Raw genomic sequence first — 20,584 nt, 5'->3', positions numbered from 1 at the left:
ACATAAACGTGTATACACATTTTCTTTATTTTGACAAATAACCTACATATGTTATCAAATTTTCCTTATTTCAACAAATAACCCATATACACACACAAACAATGTTATTTGGATAAATAACCTATAAACACATGTATGTTTACATATTTTACTTCTTTTGACATATAAGTTAACTGTCAAAGTAAATAAAGTATGAAACTTTAATGTGTTGTCAAAGGCTTTCATGGCTGCAATCACTGGGTTGCAGCGAGTTTTCTGGGCTGTATGGCCATGTTCCAGAAGCATTATCTCCTGACTTTTTGCCCACATCTATGGCAGGGATCCTCAGAGGTTGTGACGTGTTGGGAACTAGGCAAATGGGGTTTATGTATCTGTAGCTGTAGACCAGCAGCTGGCCACTTGAAGTGCCTCTGGTGTTGCTGTAAAAAAGTCCTCCATAGTGCATGTGGCAGGGCTCAGACTGCATTGTAATAGGTGGTCTGTGGTTTGCTCTTCTCCACACTCGCATGTCATGGGCCCATTTCTTAAGGATGGCTCTGCATCTCGTGGTTCAGCGCCTTCCAAGTCGTCCAGTCTTCTGTGTGCCCAGGGGGGAGTTTGTCATCTGGTCTCAGCCACTGGTTGAGGTTCCTGGTTTTAGCCTGCCACTTTTGGACTCTTGCTTGCTGCGAGTATCTCTGTATATCTTAGAAAGCTATTTCTTGATTTAAGGCGTTGGCGTGCTGGCTTATGGGCTGGATGGACTGGAGATGTCAATGCCTTGGTCCTTTCATTGCTGGCTGCTACTTCCTGGTGGATGTCAGGTGGTACAATGCCAGCTAAACAGTATAATTTCTCCAGTGGTGTGGGGCATAGACATCCTGTGATGATGCGGCATGTCTCATTAAGAGCCATATCCACTGTTTTAACGAGGTAAGAAACCATGAAAATGAACAAAATCTGGCTACTAATATTTTAAAATTCCAAAATCAGGACAATAAATTAAGAACACCACTCAGAATACAGTGTTCCCTCACTACTTTACGGTTCACTTTTCGCAGATTCACTGTTTCGCGGTTTTTAAATAAACTCTAAAAGACTATTATAAATCATAAAAAATACAATTTACAGCCTAAGGAAGGGAGGAAGGAGAAGCCAAAGGGAAAGAAAAGGAGACCAAGCGGCAACGGGAGGAGAAGGAGGCGATTTATCAACACACGATTGGTTGATAAAGACTTAAAATAGTGTATAACTACTAAAATAATGTATAAATATTAAAATAAATATAGTCCCTACTTTGCGAATTTTCACTTATTGCGGGTGGTCCTGGAACCTAACCCCAGTGATAAGTGAGGGAACACAGTACATACAGTGGAATGCCAGACAGAAAACAATCAGGGCCAGCTAACAACTTGTAACAGCTAACACCTCCCAAGGCAGGAAGCAGTCAGGCTTTGAAACTGCAAGGCTATTCAATGCTAATCAAGCTGACCAAATGCAACATTCATAATCGCTTCAGGCAGAACTTTTGTTAATAATTACCATATTATTTCAAAGTCCTGACTTTTGTAGTTATTCTGACTGCAGTCTCTCTCACCTACCTCTCTTAAGAGTTACTACTAGAGGCTCCTGTGTGAACGTCAACTACCTCGCCCAGGAGGAAAAGGAAGGAAAAGCACCAAGTATTTCCTTCCTGGCAGGACACCACTTCCCGCCTCACCACCCACACCGCGCGCCGACTGAGGAGGCGGCGCATGCGCACGACAAACCGCAACGAAGGACAGGACACCTCAATCGCATCCTTTCCTTCCCCACCAAGAAATAAAACTGGCCCTACAGAAACATCCTCTCTTTCTCTCGCTCTCTGTACATTCCGCACTCTTAACTCACTGTGTAACGTCTAACGTGATTGGGCGGAAAATGTAAGGGGCGGATCGGAAGAGGGAAGCGACTCTTTTGATTGGCGCGCGGGACATTCTTTCCCCGCCCCCCCTCACGCTCCAGCCAGGGTCGTTCAGAAACCGCACGCACGTGGAGAACCCGTATGACATCACGGCCGTCGTGACGACAGCACAACTAAACCACGCCCCCTCCTCGTCTCTCTTTTGGTACGTTGTGCAGGGGGCGTGCCTTCTCTTGTCACGTGACCCCCGCCGAAGCTCGGTAAGCGTCACGTGATTTAAAAACAAGAAATCTCTCCTTTTCTCTCCCTTTCTCAGTGGTGGGAGGAGCCAGAAAAGCGTCCCTTGCGAGAGGAAAGCGCGTCGCCTCAGGCTGGCCGCGCATGCGCAGCTGGCCTTAGCTGTCATCCGCGTACGGAACAACAAGTCCTACTTGGTCGGCGAAGGGGACGCGACGGCAGGAGGGCCTTTTAAGCTCCGGCGGCTCCCTCTCGAGGCACAGGCCGGGCAGGTGAGGGCGGAGGAGCGGTGGCGGAAGAAGGGGAGGAGCGGCAGGAGGCTGAGGGGAAAACAGCCTTGGTGAGGCAGGAGTCACAGGTGGGAGGAGACGCTGAGGAGAGGAGGGCGGCCGGTGGCCCTGAAGATGGATGGATGGAGGACAGGAAGGGGAGCGGGGCAGGTGTGGGTATGTGTTTATATCAGGCATGGGCAAACTTGGGCCTTCCAGGTGTTTTGGACTCCAATTTCCACCATTCCTAACCGCCTCAGGCCCTTTCCTTTTCTCTCTCAGTCATAGAATCATAGAATTATAGAGTTGGAAGAGAACCCATGGGCCATCCAGTCCAACCCACTGCCAAGAAGCAGGAAAATCACCCCTGACAGATGGCCATCCGGCTTCTGCTTAAAAACCTCCAAAGAAGGAGCATCCACCACACTCCATGGCAGAGAGTTCCACTGCTGAACAGCTCTCACAGTGAGGAAGTTTTTCCTAATGTTCAGGTGGAATCTTCTTTACTGTAGTTTGAAGCCGCTGTTCTGTATCCTAGTCTCCAGGATGGCAGAAACAAGCCTGTTCCTTCCTCCCTATGACTTCCCCTCACATATTTATACATGGCTATAAATATGTGGCGCAGCGGGTTAAACCGCTGAGCAGCTGAACTTGTTGACTGAAAGGTTGGTGGTTCGAATCCGGTGAACGGTGTGAGTTCCCGCTATTAGCCCCAGCTTCTGCCAACCTAGCAGTTCAAAAACATGCAAATGTGAGTAGATCAAAAGGTACCACTTCTGCGGGAAGGTAAAGGCACTCCGTGTAGTCATGCTGACCACACGACCTAGGAGGTGTCTATGGACAATGTCGGCTCTTTGGCTTAGAAATGGAAATGAGCACCAACCCCCAGAGTCGGACACGACTTGACTTAATGTTAGAGGAAAACCTTTACCTTTTATCATGTCTCCTCCCAGTCTCCTCTTTTGCAAGCTAAACATGCCCAGCTCTTTAAGCCGCTCCTCATAGGGCTTGTTCTCCAGACCCTTGATCATTTTAGTCGTCCTCCTCTGGACACATTCCAGCTTGTCAACATCTCCCTTCAGTTGCAGTGCCCAGAATTGGACACAGTGTGATTCCAGGTTTGGTCTGACCAAGGCAGACAGAATAGAGGGGTAGCATGACTTCCCTGAATCTAGACACTATACTTCTATTTATGCAGGACAAAATCCCATTGGCTTTTTTTTGCTGCAGCATTGCATTGTTGGCTCACGTTTAACTTGCTGTCCATTAGGATTTCAAGATCTTTTTCACACTTAAGCGGATTGGGGTGTCTTTCTGAGCTCTGATGAAAGCGAAGTTTAAAATGTCCTAGTGGAAATACAGTTTGATGGTTTTGTCAGTATGGTGTAATGAGTGGAGAAAGGCCTTTTGACTTGGTAGGAGCAGTAGTCCCCAGGCTACCTGTTTAAGGCTGTCTGTTTAAGAATAGATTGTCAGTCAGTCAGTCAGTCAGTCAGTCGCCTTTATTTCGGTCAAGAAACCTTCAGCTGAAGAAGAATAGATTGTGAGGAAGGAAAGATGGGCAAAAACTGGGGGCCAAACAAAGTGCAAAGAAATATTGTCTTCCTAGCCATTCAGTTGCAGATCTTAAGCTCAGGAGCCCAGCAGGTTTTCAAGCAATCTCAACTCCACTAAAACGTAAAAGAATAACAAGGAAGATGCTTGCCATTATTTGTTTATTTGTTCATGGTAAACTCTAGAGAGTCAGTGGTTCTCTAAAGTGCAGTGGTTTGAGCGTTGGACTATGACTCTGAAGAACAGGTATAGGTTGGCCTTAGGAACACTATAAATCAGAAACAACTTGACAGCATACACCACAACAAAGTAACAATGGCATGATTGTACTGTAACAATGTTTGTTATGGGGGTTATATTAGATTCAAAGCCATTATGCCTGTGCACAGTTAGGCCCAACATCCCTAGACTGAGGCCCCTTCTACACAGCTGAATAAAATCCCACATTTTCTGCTTTGAACTGGAATATATGGCAGTTCAAAGCAGATATTGTGGGATTTTCTGCCTTGATATTTGGGGATATAGGGCTGTGTGGAATGGTACGGTGAGATGAGTTGAATTGAACACAGCTTCACTTGGCCCATTATCCACAAAGCTGGTTAGTGAGAATGCTTTGTTCCATAAGCCAGTTTGTGAGGGCCATAGACTCGTTGAAGCCCAGCTCCACCATGACAACCGCTTTCTTAGGGCTCTTCCATATAACCCAGAATATCTGCTTTGAACTGGGTTATCCGAGTCCACACAGCCATATATTCCAGTTCAAAGAGAAAATGTGGGATTTTATTCAGCTGTGTGGAAGGAACCCAGTGGTTCTCAACCTGTGGGTCCCCAGGTGTTTGGCCCACAACTCCCAGAAAACCCAGCCAGTTTACCAGCTGTTAGGATTTTTGGGAGTTGAACGCCAAAACATCTGGGGACCCACAGGTTGAGAACCACTGCCCTAATTGATCAGAGAGCAACAAAGGGCAGCCTAAATCTGTAAACCTGAAGGACTTGAGGTCCTTTATAACCTCCCCTATTGTTTGTTTGAGAGTCCCTGCTGTCAAAGAGGAGAAATCACTCCAAACTTAGGCCTTTAAGGCATAGCTATTGATTAAGTGTGCACCGCAATGATCTTTCCTGAAGCTTTGTGGTTGTTCTGCACTTTCAAGTTGACTCCAAATTATGGTGACTCTATCATGGGATTTTCTTGGCAATATTTATTCAGAGAAGGTTTATCATAGCCTTCCTCTGAAGCTGAGAAAGTATGAATTACTCATATGTTTTCATGGCTGAGTGGAGATTCAAATTCTAGTCTGCTGGAATCCTGGTTGAACTCTCAAAGCACAACACCACATTGGTTTTTACTTAGCTTTAGTTTCTGGAAGCGTAGCAGTATTCAGTCATGTGGCTTTTAAGATCTGGATGTGAATTTTGTGTTGACATTGCTAGGAGTTTCTTATATTAGACTTGTATGTTTTTGATCTACTTCTCAACAAAATCTGTGGTGTGCAAGTTTGCTGCTTCTTTCCTGGGCACCACAGTTGAAGGGAGATGTTGACAAGCTGGAAAGCGTCCAAAGGAGGACAACTAAAATGATCAAGGGTTTGGAGAACAAACCCTATGAGGAGTAGCTTAAAGAGCTGGGTATGTTTAGCCTGCAGAAGAGAAGGCTGAGAGGAGACATGATAGCCATATACAAATATGTGAGGGAAAGTCATAGGGAGGAGGGAGCAAGCTTGTTTTCTGCTGCCCTGGAGACTAGGATGCAGAACAATGGCTTCAAACTACAGGAAAGGAGATTCCACCTGAACATCAGGAAGAACTTCCTGACTGTGAGGGCTGTTTGGCAGTGGAACTCTCTGCCCCAGACTGTGGTAGAGGCTCCTTCTTTGGAGGCTTTTAAGCAGAGGCTGGATGGCCATCTGTCGGGGGTGCTTTGAATGAGATTTTCCTGCTTCTTGCAGGGGGTTGGACTGGATGGCCTGTGAGGTCTCTTCCAACTCTACAATTCTATGATTCTATGATTCTTGTTGTTTGAACTCATAGTGCACTGAAAGAGCACAGCATTCTTTTCTGTGTAGCAATGCCAAAGACTGATAATTGGTAACAGATTTTTGTAAAATATGTAAATGAAAAGAAATCTTCATCATGCAGACTGTTTCTGGACCTCATTGAGGCCAAGAGCAATTAGAGAGGAAAAAACAAGAGTTCATGACAAGCAACAGTAAGTTTTTTAGAAAGATTGGTCTGCATTTAAGTCTTTCACCAGCCTGTTTAATTGAGAAAATAGTTTATTTCCCTTCCTGTTAAATGCAGCACACGCAATTCGATTTTGAGATCTAGCAAAATATTATAACAACTTTCAAAAAAGTTAAATAAATGAGAAATAGAAGAGTTTGGAAACTGGCTATACATTTCAAAGAATGGCCATTAGCTCTGTGGGATCACAGAGTTGAACATTGACTTTCATTTCAGCAGGGAAGTGATTTGGTATAGATTTTACTCTGAATTTGAAATGAGTCATGGTGCTGGGACATGTTCTAGGGACAGGATTCAGAACCATGGATAGCTCCTTTAAATTTCAGGTTGGCAGATACACTATTCCACTGGCCTGGAAGCTAGCAGCTGGTACTACATCCCAAGGCTCTTCTACTACCTTAACTATTGTGAGGAGATGTGATGATTAGGGAATTGTGATGATTAGGAAAGGAAACGGAAGGGCCTCTGCATGGAGAAGATCGTGAAAAGCTAACGGGATAGCTTTTGGATTTCCAAGAGATGATTAATTGCTGACTTTTTGGATTCTACACATTATTTCCTTATCCCTGCTATAACGTTTGTGTGTTTTTGCAATAAACTGTTTGCCTTTACTCTGGACTCGTGTGATGCTATGGTCATAGGTGGCTTCAGGCATGGAGTGCAACACAGCAGCTAAAAAAGCCAATGGGTTTTGGGTTGCATCAAAAGGAGTATAATGTCTAGATCGAGGGAAGTCATGGTGCCTCTCTATTCTGCTTTGGTTAGACCTCATCTGGAATACTGTGTCCAATTCTAGGCACCACAGTTCAGAAGTGATATTGACAAGCTGTAAGGTGTCCAGAGGAGGGCAAGTAAAACGATCAATGGTCTGGAGACCATGCCCTATAAAGATCGTCTTAAAGAACTGGGGGCTCTTCCACACAGCCCTATATCCCAGAATATCAAGGCAGAAAATCCCACAATATCTGCTTTGAACTGGGTTATCTGAGTCCACACTCAGATAATGTGAGATTTTTGCCTTGATATTCTGGGATATAAGGGCCCTGGGTATGTTTAGTCTGCAGAAGAGAAGACTGAGAGGAGACATAATAGCCATGTATAAATATGTGAAAGGGTGACATAAGGAAGAGGAGCAGGTTTGTTTTCTTCTGCCCTTGAAAGTAGGACTTGGAGCAATGAGTTCAAATTACAGGAAATGAGATTCCACCTGAACATTAGAAAGAATAAACTGTTCAACAGTGGAACTCTCTGCCTCGGAATGTGGTGGAAGCTCTTTCCTTGGAAGCTTTTAAACAGAGGCTGGATGGCCATTTGTCAAGGTTACTTTGATTGTGCTTTTCAAGCATGGCAGAGGGTTGGACTAGATGGCCTCTTCCAACTTTATGATTCTATGATTAAACCTAGAGTTCTTAAACTAGGCATGAGTAGAATCAATGGTTTTAAAGAGGCAGAGGTTCTAAGCTGCTAAATGACTTATAGGTTGATAGAAGATTACTACCGTTCTCAACCAAGTTAAACAAGCAAATGTGTTCTTGAGGTCCCAAATCATGATAGTCACCAGTTTTGAATCTTAAGAAGGAGGTCTTAGTCTTTCCACAAAAAAGAGCAGATTAAAAGGGCTGCTGATCAGAGGTGGGTCCAAGATCATCTTCACGTTAAGAACCTGAGTGGCCAATGAGCACAGAATGTTTTTCATGTAAAATATTTATTTCACTCTTTGTAGTTAGGAAAGGGCCTAAATTCCCTAAGGCACCAGAACCTGTCTGATATTGAAAGCTAAGCAGGCTTTGTCCTGGTTAATACTTGGATAGGAGACTGCCAATGAATATCAGGGGCTGTGGGCTTTTTAAAAAAAAATAATTTTATTAAGTATTTTTGCATACAGTTTTAAAATAGTGGGGTTCAAAAATGGGAGAGGGAGAGGGGCTGTGGGCTTTATGTGAGAAGAAGGAACTGGTGAAACCACCTCTGTATATTCTTTGCCTAAGGAAACTATGAATTTGATGTGGTTGCCATAGGTCAACAGGCAGCTTAAAGACACATGCAAACACGCATACTTAAAATCAGTAAATCTAAAAATAGTTTAAACAGATGAAAATCATACCAAAACATGTAATAGCTTAAAATAGGTTTGAAATGTTGAAAAAAGTTTAAACTTGTGTGCATTCTGGAATAAATTGGTACCAATTGGGCCTCCAAGGGGAGTACATACCACATTGTGCTGCCATCACCAAGAAGATCCACTCTCATTATCTTCCACACCACATTGCTCCTGCTGATGGGACACAGAGAAGCCCATTTTAGCTGACTTTAATCCTTAAGCAAGTATTTACAGGTGTATTAATGAACAGACTTGGGGTTCTGAGTTCTGTTGATGAATCAAGGCCTATTAACCAATATAACAGCAGCAGCTATCATAAGGTGAGCAGATTCTTCAGATGTTGGAATAGAGAAGCAAAATTGTTGCTCCCCTCAACCCAAAATGAGCCAGGCAAAAAAAGTAACAAAAGTAATTCTATTGATCATCAGTCCTATAAATCCTGAATCTTTGGGCTCCCCAGCCCAGACAATGGCATTTAGGAAGTTCCTGAATCATGTTGATGGTTTTTTTTTTTGGTCAGGTGCAATTAGGTAGAGAACTTTACTACCTTCTGAATGTAGCCATTGATGCAAAAAAGGGGGGAGGCGCTTTCTTCTTTTCCTCTTCTTCAAAATATGTTGGGGAGCTCTGGGGCATCCTGGTTAGTAATGACATTCAAATAGTTTGTAATTTCATATATTATATTATAGAATTTTCCATTTGCCTCCAGAAACAAAGTAAGTTCAATTTCTCCACTTGCAAAAAGAAAACTTGCAAAATCCGTAAGGCAGCACCTTCAAATGAAATCTGAACAAATATGTAAGATAATCTTTAAGATCAATTTATCAAGGAAAATTAAAAAGCAGTGGGAGGAAAGAATGAAGAGGAGAAGTTCACACAGCTAAAATGGAACAGAGAAGAAGGTCTAGCCTCAAATAGATTAAACTCTGCTAAGTGTCGTATAGGTTTCAGGTCCAGTTTTTAGTACCATTTAAGAATTGATTCAGAGGGTTTATTATAGTTAGGAGTAGGAATTAACTTCAGGCCATAATATCTAATTTCTCTATTTATAAAAATATGCAACCCAGTAATTAATCAGATTTATGGTATCTCCAAGTCTAGGCAAACACACACATTCCTGGGGTATAAATAAGTTTGAGGCTTTTTAAAAAATAACATTTATTTTAGCATGAGATTTTGTGGATAACAATCTACTTCCTCAGATTCATGAAGTATAATAATCTATGTTATACATAGTGTATATATTTGTGGTTGTGGGATTAGAGTGGTAACATTCAAAAGGGCACTTGGTAGATAACCAACTGACAGTAAGTAAGCCAGGTAATTAATGGAAGCAATGCACAAGTTTTCTAAGCAGGCAAATACACTTGAAATGTTGAGCATTTAATTTCATTTTCAGGAAAGTGCTTTTGTTTTCATGCCAGATGGTGCTGATTCATTTCATAGTTTGTTTTAAAAAATGTCTGTATACAAGACTAATGTGAAAAACAGCCTATTTAGATACATAAGGTGCTAAGAAATTCTTCTCCCATTTCAAACCTTGGGTGGCAGACTGGAATCTGTGAAAGTATCTTGATTCAGCATTTTCCCACTTAAGTCTTTCCTTGACATTTATTTGAGATCAGTGACAAAAAGGTGTTAGGAGACTGAGATGTTCTGGTACTGGTTTTTGTGTTGCCATTTCTAACGTCATAAAGATTGTTCTGTTTGCAGAGGGGCATAACAGACAAAGGAAGGCATGTAGCACATTAAGAAATGAGCAAATGAGCAACCCCTTCATATAGTTGGTAGCGCTATTGTGCCCTCTCATGGTGCTACTTGAGTTGATGGCAGGAATAGAGTTGACATATGAATCTGTCTAGCCCACGTCTTATTATCCACATTATATGGCCTATGAAGTTGTGTAAAGTTGGGGGCTATCTGTAAACAAGCATAGACCTGCTACCCTGAGCCCATGAAATGGAAATATTAGTCTCTAGTGGTTGGATTTCATAGTTTGAGCAGTGTCAGCTAGATGTTTTTTTCACTTAATTGGATTGATACTGCAACTTGAGACATGTCTGCTGTAAATCCACGAGTTGTCTGTCTCTGTCAGAACAGATGTGGATGTGTTGAAGATGCTGACTGTAGTTTTTCTGGTCTGTTCTGGGCAGAAGCTAGAAGCATATAAGGACATGTAATGGTCAGCATATTTTTGATAAGGTTTATATGCCTATTATACAGGTTCTATTTGATGGTAGAACATAAGTTATTTAGTTTTATTGGTATTTGTCAAAATTTCTGCTCATGAATCCACATGATAAACAGGCTATTACTCCAGCTCAGGTAGAGGTAGGTCTTTGGGGAAGGAAATGAAAGTGTTCTAGATTAGCCATGACTATGCTTGTGAAATGGTGGTTCTATTGAAATGCTCAGTAACAATGACACTCACCTGAAGGTTCATCTTATTCTGAAGATTGAATTCATTATGGGTTAGTACAAAGTGATAGATTTTTGTTAGCTGAATAAACTAGATAATATGAGAAATATGTTGATGTAAATTGACTTAGCACTCAGTGTCTAGAAAGGAAGTGGTTTCCCCAGAAATTAGTGCTCCATTAGTAGCTTGAAATATTATTGGCATTTGACTGGCATCCTGCTCTACACTGTGCTGTCATAACAATAGATGGGTAACAGTGGTGGAAGGATGAAAAAGGTCTCAGATGCAATGTCCGTGAAGTAAGCAAATCATGGAGATACTGAGCTGAGTTGATAGTCTTCTCACCACCACTTCATGATTTTAGAAAAAGCACAACCTCTAGATGGCACTTGAGTATCAATGTGGTTAGAAAATAGTTTCCAAATTTCATCATTTTTGCGGGGTGTCTGTTGACAGATTTGTAAGAAATGGTTCTGAAGAATTGTTTCTCAGATTAACCTGTTCATAACCAACTGATTCATGCCCCATCGTCTCCAATTTTCTGTCTACCTGCCTGCCTTTCTTGGATTGTACTCTGTATAGATGAAATTACCATATTATTTACTCAGGTCTAATGCACCATCAAATCTAATGCACACATCAATTTTCAAAACCCCAAAACCAAAAAAAAGGGGAAATGCTGCCAAATGTAATGTGCAGTGCCAAAAAGTGTACTCTTTGTAATTTTGCCAAAAAGGTGCAGATTATAATGCCTGCATACTTAGAATTCTTTCTTTAAAAACAATGATGTTAGAATACCATAGCTTTCAGCAATGGAAAAGAAAACCTTGGGGTGCATTCATATTTCAGAATGAATCCACTTTAACTGCCTGAGCCCAATGCTATGGGATCATGGGGGCTGTAGTTTGGTATCATAGAGGCTGTCAAAGAATTCTGATGCCTCACCAACCTACAGACCCCAGCATTGCATAGCACTGAGGCATTAGATATTGTGTGCCTCAAATAGGAGCTCCAGGTGCTTCTAAAGTTGTTTCCTCTTTTGCTTTGGCTCAGCAATAAACCATATCAAGCAAATCTAATGTGCATCCTAATTTTGGGGAGGTAATTTAGCCAAAAAAAAAAGGTGAACATTAGATTTAAATATAAACAGTAAATGATTGTTTAGATTGTTTTATTGATGAAGATCCTAGATTGGTCACAGCAGTGGAAGCATTATATGTAGAAATTCAAATCTCCATTCTGACTATCAGGAAGGTTTCAGATAGGGTTTTCTTTCTGTAGCACTGAGTAGGGAGTTGCTGTGTGTTAGTGTAATGTCCACTGCCATGCTTTAGAGACTGCTATAGTGCTTGTATCCTGGTGCACAGCTTGGAAGAACTAGCTTGGTGTAGTGGTTTGAATGTTGGACTGTAACGCTGGAGACCAGGGCTCAAATCCCTGTTCACCCATGGAAATCTCTGGATAACCTTAGGCATTCTCCACATCAGTGGAAGGTAAAGGCAAACCCCTTTAGAACAAATCTTGCTTGGAAAGTCCCATGATAGGTTCACGTTCAGGTCACCATAAGTCAGAAATAATTTGAAGGCACCCAACAATCAATATTTGAAGGAGCCATAACTGTTTAGCCGGTCTTTGATTTCTAGCTGGAAAGGAAAAAAGCTCCAAGTCAGTTAGAATTTTATTGGGCATGGATTTGGTAGGTCAGAAAGTTAGATCCCAAGAAAACAGAAAGAGATTAGATAGGATAGATTAGCAATATTGTTGTGTTCTTCTTGTGGACCTTAAGAGAAGCCAAATGCTCAGCATTGATGGCTTTTCTTGTCATGGAGAATTATTGTGCAGTGCACACAGCCTTGTACTGGATTGGTTCAGTATATGTCTACATCTGCTCTGGCAATACCATTGTGGAAACCAATAGTTCTGCCCACAACATCAGAGTTTCTTTACTTCTCATGTAATACTGCCTTCTTTTTCCAGCAAAACTCTTCTGCATTCCAATAGAGCATTTTTTGTACAAACAGGTGAGTAAAAAGCTGAAATAAAAGTGACAATGTGCAAAAACAAGTGTCAGAACACCTCAGTCCTCAAGGATATTCCTATCATCACTCTCAAAGTTACTGTTGCAGAATAAAGAAGTATCAAGAGAAGAATTGAATAAGAGATTGCAGTACTGGGATACATTCACTAATTGTAGTCTATTACCAAATGTTTGAACTGGCAAAACATTTTCTTAGCTTGCTCTATACAGTAGAGTCTCACTTATCCATCACTCGCTTATCCAATGTTCTGGATTATCCAACGCATTTTTGTAGTCGATGTTTTCAATATATCGTGATATTTTGGTGCCAAATTCATACATCCAGTAATTACTATATAACATTACTGCGTGTTGAACTACTTTTTCTGTCAAATTTGTTGTATAACATGATGTTTTGGTGCTGAATTTGTAAAATCATAACCTAATTTGATGTTTAATAGGCTTTTCCTTAATGCCTCCGTATTATCCAACATATTCGCTTATCCAACGTTCTGCCAGCCCGTTTATGTTGGATAAGCGAGACTCTACTGTATTAGTAATAGTTTGGTTTTCATATAAGACTTTCACCATTCTACTCAAAAAAAGGGAATGGTCCTGTTTTAAAGGTACTTGCATTGATCCATGGAAAAGTTGACCCGGATTTTTGGGTCGATCTTTTGACTAAAATTTCTAGACGTATAATTGAGTATATAGGATATGTGTTTCAGTTCAGATAAAGAACTAAAATTTAAAAGACTGATCACAAAGGTGGTGGGTGGAAACACTATGTAAATGATCACCCCTCTTAATAGTTTGCTCTTCTACCTTTAAGAATTGGTCCAGTACAACTTCTGACTGGCTTGGATTGGCCACTCCTTATAATGTGAGGTGCAGCTTAAAAGGTAAATTTAGACAAATGTATGGAGATGGGATATTGATTATGTGCAGGGCAGTAGCTAGAGAAAAAAAACTTCAGGGGGGTGGGGTGGAAACTTTTTTTTAGTGAATCATAAAGAGTAGTCCCATAACACAAAATAATTTAAATAGCATGGTTCATTCTATATTTTTATATAGATTTATATAGATTCAATTTTCTATTTTAGATATGAAGTTTCAAGTCTTAAAATAACTGAAAAAGACTGTTAATTGGTATTTTATAGTTATAAAAGAATACCACAACGTCTGTTGGAAACACCTGAAAACTGTGTCAGTACAATGTGTTGTCAAAGGCTTTCATGGCCAGCATCACTGGATTGCTGTGAGTTTTCTGGCCTGTATGACCATGTTCCAGAAACCTTCTCTCCTGACATTTCGCCCACATCTATGGCAGGCATCCTCAGAGATTGTAAGGTCTGTTGGAAACTAGGCAAGTGAGGTTTATATCTGTGGAATGTCCAGGGTGGGAGAAAGAACTCTTGTCTGTTTGAAGCTAGTGTGAATGTTGCAATGAATCACCTTGATTAGCATTGAATAGCCTTGCAGATTCAAAGCCTGGCTGCTTCCAGCCTGGGGGAATCCTTTGTTGGGAGGTGTTAGCTGGCCCAGAGGTTTCTTGTTTGGAATTCACCTGTTTTCTGAGTGTTGTTCTTGATTTACTCTCCTGATTTTAGAGTTTTTTAAATACTGGTAGCCAAATTTTGTTCATTTTCATGGTTCCCCCTTTCTATTGAAATTGTCCTCATGCTTGTGGATTTCAATGACTTGTTTGTGTAGTCTGACATGGTGGTTTTTAGAGTTGCCTAGCATTTCTGTGTTCTCAAATAATATGCTGTGTCCAGATTAGTTCATCATGTGTTCTGCTATGGCCAACTTCTCTGGTTGAATTAGTCTACAATGCCTTTCATGTTCTTTGATTCGTGTTTGGGCGCTGCCTTCAGTGGTCCCTATGTAGACTTGTCCACATTTGCATGGTATATGGTAGACTCCTGCATAGGTGAGAGGATCCTTCTTGTCCTTTGTAGAACATAGCATTTGTTGGATTTTCTAAGTGGACCTAGTCTGTAGATAGTTTGTAGGTTGTGTTTCTTCATCATCATCCCTATGTGGTCAGTAGTTCCCTTGATGTATGGTAAGAACACTTTTCCTCTGGGTGGATCTTTGCCTTTACTCTCATGGCTTGTTCTTGGTATTGTAGCTCTTCTGATGTCTGTAGTAGAATATCAATTGGCCTGTAGAGTCCAGTTTAGATGGTTCAGTTTCCCCTGGATGAGATGGGGTTCGCAGATTCTTTTTGCACAGTGTACCAGGATGTAGCTTGATTATAGTGTAAATTTTATATATGATTGAAACATGACCTACCTTGCAGGGCTGGTGTGCGAACAGCCATTTTGTGTTTCTTAGAAAGTAGCACGGGGGGGGGGGAAGCTAATTTACATAGGGGCAACCTGATTGGTCATATGTAAATGAGCAGGTGCCAGAATTTGAAAGGGGAGATAGCCAAAAATGGCAGTTGGAAAAAGAACCTGAACATTCTAAAGTCAGTTAGGACAGGGAAAGCTAACTGCTAGGTTATGAAAGTTAGTTGTCAGTGAATATAGGTCAGGGAGTAAGTTAGCAAAAGGTATTTGAAGTAATAGTTAGTATAATAATTTGAAAATAGTTGAGAGTCTGCTCCTGCATAGTAAACAAGTGAATCTTTCTGTGTGTAAAGATTTGTATGAAGGAAAGCTGTAACAAAACAATGTTATTCAACCAGGAAAGCAATATACAAATGTAGCCAACACGCTTTTGTTGCAAGACCTCAATAAATAAACTCAGTTACTGTTTCGTTCTGTATGAAGACTGTTTCTAAAACACTGAATAAGATTTAAAGAGTCCAAGAAGATCCCTGCAATCTTTGATTAGGAATAGGTGTGAGTTCCAGGTTTAAATTGGTGACAGAGGTGGGATATAAAGGAAAAGATCCCCCCCCCCCCGCCCCCGTCTGAAGGAACCTCTGTGAAGAGGGCTTCACACAGGGCTTCTTCTTCTTCTTCTTCTTCTTTTTTTTTAACTTGGGTGATGGTTGCAGTTTTTATGTAGGACAGTTTTTAGGTCCATGTGTGTAGGTTTCCTGTAGACTGTGTGGCCCAATTGTTGATTTGGTTTGCGAATGACTAGAACATTTAGAAATGGCTGTTTTCCATCATTTTCTTTTTCCATGGTGAATTGGATGTTTGGGTGGGTGCTGTTGAGGTGGTCCAGGAACTTATTTAGTTATTCTTTTTCATGGCTCCAAAGGGTGAAGGTGTCATCCACTTATTTGAACCATATAGTGGGCTTTTTTTGTTGCTGTTTCCAGGGCTTGTTTTTCAAATTGTTCCATGTAGAAATTTGCTATGACCAGGCTGAGCGGGCTCCCCGTAGCTATTCCATCTTTCTGTTCATAAAATTTATTGTCCCATTGGAAGTAGCTTGTGGTGAGGCAATGGTGAAACAGGGCTGTAATGTCTTGCCAAATCATATGTGGGAGATCTAGTGGCACTCATGATGGGTCTGTGCGGGGTGGAATCCATATGGATTTTGGGAGTCCATAAAGCCTAGGTGGGAGTGCTTCCGATTTGCACAGTTGTTGGTGTATGTCGAGGTTAATTAAGGAATTTTGGATCAGAGTATTAATTTTCTGGGGAGGTGGTAAATTGCTGATTTGACATTGGCAATAATGTTAGTAGAAAACATCATTGCCATGTTGAATCAGTGATTTACTGCCTCCTCGGGGAAGAAGTGGAGGAAATAAGAGGGGAAACAGTGAGGATCCTGAGAAAGGCAAAACTTCCTCCCAGCAACATAACAAGGAAAGAAAGACAAACCATCGAAGACCTCAACTCAGAACCCAAAAACATCATTCTCCCAGCAGATAAGGGGAATGCCACAGTAATCATGGAAACAGAACAATACAAGGAAAAGATCAGACAGCTCCTGGATCCCACAATATACAAAAAACTAAAACAAAACCCAATCAACAAAATCACCAGAAAAACTAACACACAAGAGCCTTCAAATCCCCCTCATGCCTTAGGCTTTGCCTGCCAGTTATGGGTGGGCCAACTTGGTTGCTTCCACTATATCAGCTATTGCTGTAAGTAATGACAGTGTGAATAAATAGTCAAAATTTGCTTGAGATAATGCTTGCAGTTCTGGAAGGACTCGTTTAATTTTTGCTTCTCATAGACTTATCATGGGGATTTGGTTACCTAGTTAAAATTCATGAGCAAACCAGGTTTTTTAACCTGTAAAATTTGGGGAGGGGTTGAACCCCTAACCCCCCCCCCCCGACTACAGCCCTGGTTATGTGTGACAACAGTTGTGTGTCCCAATTCTCACAAGGACTCAAGGAACCTTGAGGGAATTAGTTAATTTCTTGATTTTCAATTTTTTTTGTCACTGGGGCCATTATAATACAAACCAAACTAATGGTGTTGATCAGGTGATTGGTGGGAATAAAGTTTTCAAGTGTAATTTCTTTATGATTACCAAATCTAGTCCATGGAAGTCTATGTGATTTCTCCCACTCCTGGAATCCTTGCTTATTTGCTCTTTGCAGCTGAAAAAAATCCCATCTTGCTCAGTGAAGAAATGTGGAATTTCTGAAAACTTGACTACAGCTGTCAAGAGTCAGGTGCCAATTTGAGAGCAAAACAGAGTTTATTCAAGAGATAGCCCAAAAAATAGACACAAACACAAAAGATGGCTTTAAACACTTAACTTTCAGTGTTTTAAAGCAGTCTAAACAAAAATATATCAAAAAGTATGCTTTAGCAAACAAACTGGATTATCCAAGTAAATAATCCAGATTAAACAGAAGGTGCTTCAATTCAGCTCTAAACAAACTAAGTTGGCTTGGAAAAGCAGCCAAAACAAAACAAAGACTTGGAAACTCCCAAAAAACTCCCAAGAGTCACAAGCTAGCAGTTTTAACACAAAGCTCTAAACAGAAACCAAAACCAGGCAAAGGGGCTTGTAAACAAACTTGGAGCCGGTGCAAAAGGGAAGGTACCGCTCCAAGCCCTTACTGCGGCAAGCAACAGGCTTTGGGGATTTAAAGGGACAGTGCAAGAAGATGTCGTCAAACCTGTCCAGAGTCGAAATAGCAGGAACAGCAGCAAACCGCTTCGAGAGTGCAAGTAATGCCAGGAGCTCAAGGGACAAAGCGAAGAGATGTCATCAGGTTGATCCAGGGTCAGGACAGGAGACAGCAGCAGGGTCAGGAGGAAAGCCAGAAGTCAAGAGCCGTGGATAGACCAATCAGAGAGCAAAGGCAGAAACAGGGTCGAATTCCAGTCCAAGGTCCAGAGGTTGTAGTCATCAATTCAAGGTCCACGAAATGGCACAAAGAGCCAAAACAACGGAGGCAACAGCAGCTAAAAATAGTAATAACAGTGCAGTCCTGGAAAACCCACACAGTTCCAGCCCTCCGTTGCAGAGCAACCCAGATAAACTTACATCTGAAGCAAAGTCCCAGTCCAGTCTTCTTTAACACGTACAGGAGTCCCAGTGGCGCCCAGCAACACCTTGCCACACACAAAGTGAAGTGACCAAACATTCCCAATTTATCCCAATTCTCCCTGGGTGTCCAAACACCAACACCCAAAGAGCAGGTGTCCCAAATCCTTAATATGAATCAGAACTCCACACAGTTCTGCCTAAACAGCGTGCCTAATTCTTCATCAGAATCCCAATCATCCTGCCGACGCCCAACACCATGCACACCTGAGGATCCATCCACCCTCCTCCAAGCAGACCAAGTGGGATCTGCTTCTGAAGATACCCAAGGTTCAGCAGTATCCATGGGCCCCAATTCCCCAGGCATCTCCGGTGCCCATGCTCAGTCAGTGCCCACTTCCTCAGCCACCACCTGTTACCCAGCATCCATTTCTTCCACAGACTCCCCATCTGAATCTTCCATAGAAGACTCCCCATTGAGGTCCCTAATTTTCTTTCTGTGCAAATCCTCCAACGAGCCCTCCTCGTGAGGGTTTTTCCTTCCTCTCCTGATCCCACCACTATCATCCACAGTCCGCGAAGGCGCAGTCACAACAACAGCTGTGTTCAAATTTACTTGGTTTCAATAAAAGTGTTTCCTGACTCTATTTTAAAATGATGTGTCAAAGAAACTTTAATTTTTAATAATACATGAATGTTTTTTCACCTTTTCATTAAAATTAAAGTTAATTTGCCACATTAAAGAAGAAGTTAAATTGTAAAGTAAGATAAAGAAGTCAAAAAATTAAGTTTTTGGACTTGATTAGTGATTTAGGTCTTACATACACAAATGAGAGCTTGTTTAATTTGTATATTCTTCTGCATTCAGATATATGTCTAGCAGTACATGTAAAAGTGTTGTGTACATGTAGTTTCAGTTCAGTGTGTCATAATAAAGTATATGCAATAATATGAAATCTGGGATTTCATATGAATGCTTTTTATGCTTCTGTGGCCTCAGTCCAACACCTACTTCAGCATAAAACAGCTCCAGGCAGAATAGAATACTGCATATATCAATGACTAGGTGCCATTCTGCAATGCACAGTACATGGTACCCAACTGCAGTGCAGAGTAAAGAATTTACAACTGCAACATTTAATGTATTGTTCACCTTCCAAAAACAAGTCACTGATGAATATGCTGTCAGCACAACTCTGTTTTCTTCAGAATATATCCACTGTGCAATGGTGGCTTTTTAGTTCTGCATGTTTTGTGATTTATGCATTCATTATGGTCTATGTATAGTAAGTAATACTCACATGGCTTTTATTAGAAGAGTAGTTTGTATTCTGGTTGGATTTCTGAAAAGTTTCTCAAGGCCGGTGTTAGCACAGCAGGCTAAATCTCTGTGCTGCAGAAAAATCCTGCCAATCGCAAGGTCAGTAATTCGAAGCCCAGGTTGGGGTGAGCATTCACCATTAGCCCCAGCTCACCTGCCCACCTAGCATGTCGAAAGCAGAAATGCGAGCAGATAAATAGGTACCATTTTTAGTGGGGAGGTAATAAAGATGCCCTTAAGGACATTGATCGGAGGAAAGCTCTTCGGCATGGAAGATGGAGCGACAGCACCTCCTGTGGCCAGAGTTGAGCACAGCTGTATGTGTTTTCTGCAAGCCACTCTGTCCCCTTTGGGGTAAGAAGGGTGGGGTATAAATACTGTAAATAAACAAATAAATAAATAATGACCACCTTCATGCATTGCTAAAAAAGAGAAAAATGGTTCTGCCAAGAAAATATCTATAAATTCTTCACTTGGGTTTTGTGTATATATTTAATAGATACACTTATATGGAGAATTTAGAATAATTATTATAGTTTACATAGAAATATAATATCTCTCTCCATAATGGGGAGAGTGGGAATAGGTGACCTCTCCCCCGGCTGAGTTTGCTATTTAGGTGGCATCTATTGATGACTAGCTTGAAGGCTCCTTCTCTTCCTGCTTATTATTCTGCATTTTTAAAGTTTACTTGGTCTCTAGACAGCTCTCCAAATAGGCAATACTTTGACCATCACAACTTGGCTACCACAAAACATAAGAAAAACTGTTGGTGTAAATAAATACCCTCTGGAACACTAATTGCACTGTATCAAGAACAGAAGTAACTTAGCTCCTAAATTAGCAGAAAATACATGCAACAGAAGAGTGCTTTCTCCATGGAAAATTAAAATGTTAATTGTATTATATGTTCAGGTGGCTGTACAAGTGTTTACAAATCTTTGGAACATATACTGTTATCTCATTTCTTTGTGCTTTGAAGATGACTTTTAAGATATGATACTTCATAGTTGGACAGGTTTCACTTTTGCAAAGGTTTTGTGCTTAGTAAAGATTTTTTTGTGCTCAGTAAAGATGATCCTCTTCATGCTTTTTGTTTAGAAGAAAGTCACAGCTGGCATA

At 41.2% G+C, this 20,584-nt stretch overlaps 1 protein-coding gene across 6 annotated transcripts in view; it reads left to right on the top strand.

The window, feature by feature from the left end:
- Positions 1–2,144: 2,144 nt before the first annotated feature.
- The window catches only part of kdm4c (lysine demethylase 4C), a 398,176-nt gene continuing 379,736 nt past the window's right edge, over positions 2,145–20,584 (top strand). For 2 of the 6 annotated variants that reach the window (XM_062971935.1, XM_062971934.1), the window contains exon 1: positions 2,158–2,391. The gene's annotated coding sequence lies outside the window, so the exon portion shown is untranslated. Of the gene's footprint in view, positions 2,392–20,584 lie in introns of all 6 variants that reach the window. The other 4 variants (XM_016991047.2, XM_062971939.1, XM_062971936.1 and 1 more) reach the window with 4 other exon arrangements.

Source organism: Anolis carolinensis, chromosome 2 (genome assembly GCF_035594765.1).
Source record: "Anolis carolinensis isolate JA03-04 chromosome 2, rAnoCar3.1.pri, whole genome shotgun sequence".
NCBI classification, from domain to species: domain Eukaryota; kingdom Metazoa; phylum Chordata; class Lepidosauria; order Squamata; family Dactyloidae; genus Anolis; species Anolis carolinensis.
This window is presented reverse-complemented; position numbering and strand designations above follow the sequence as displayed.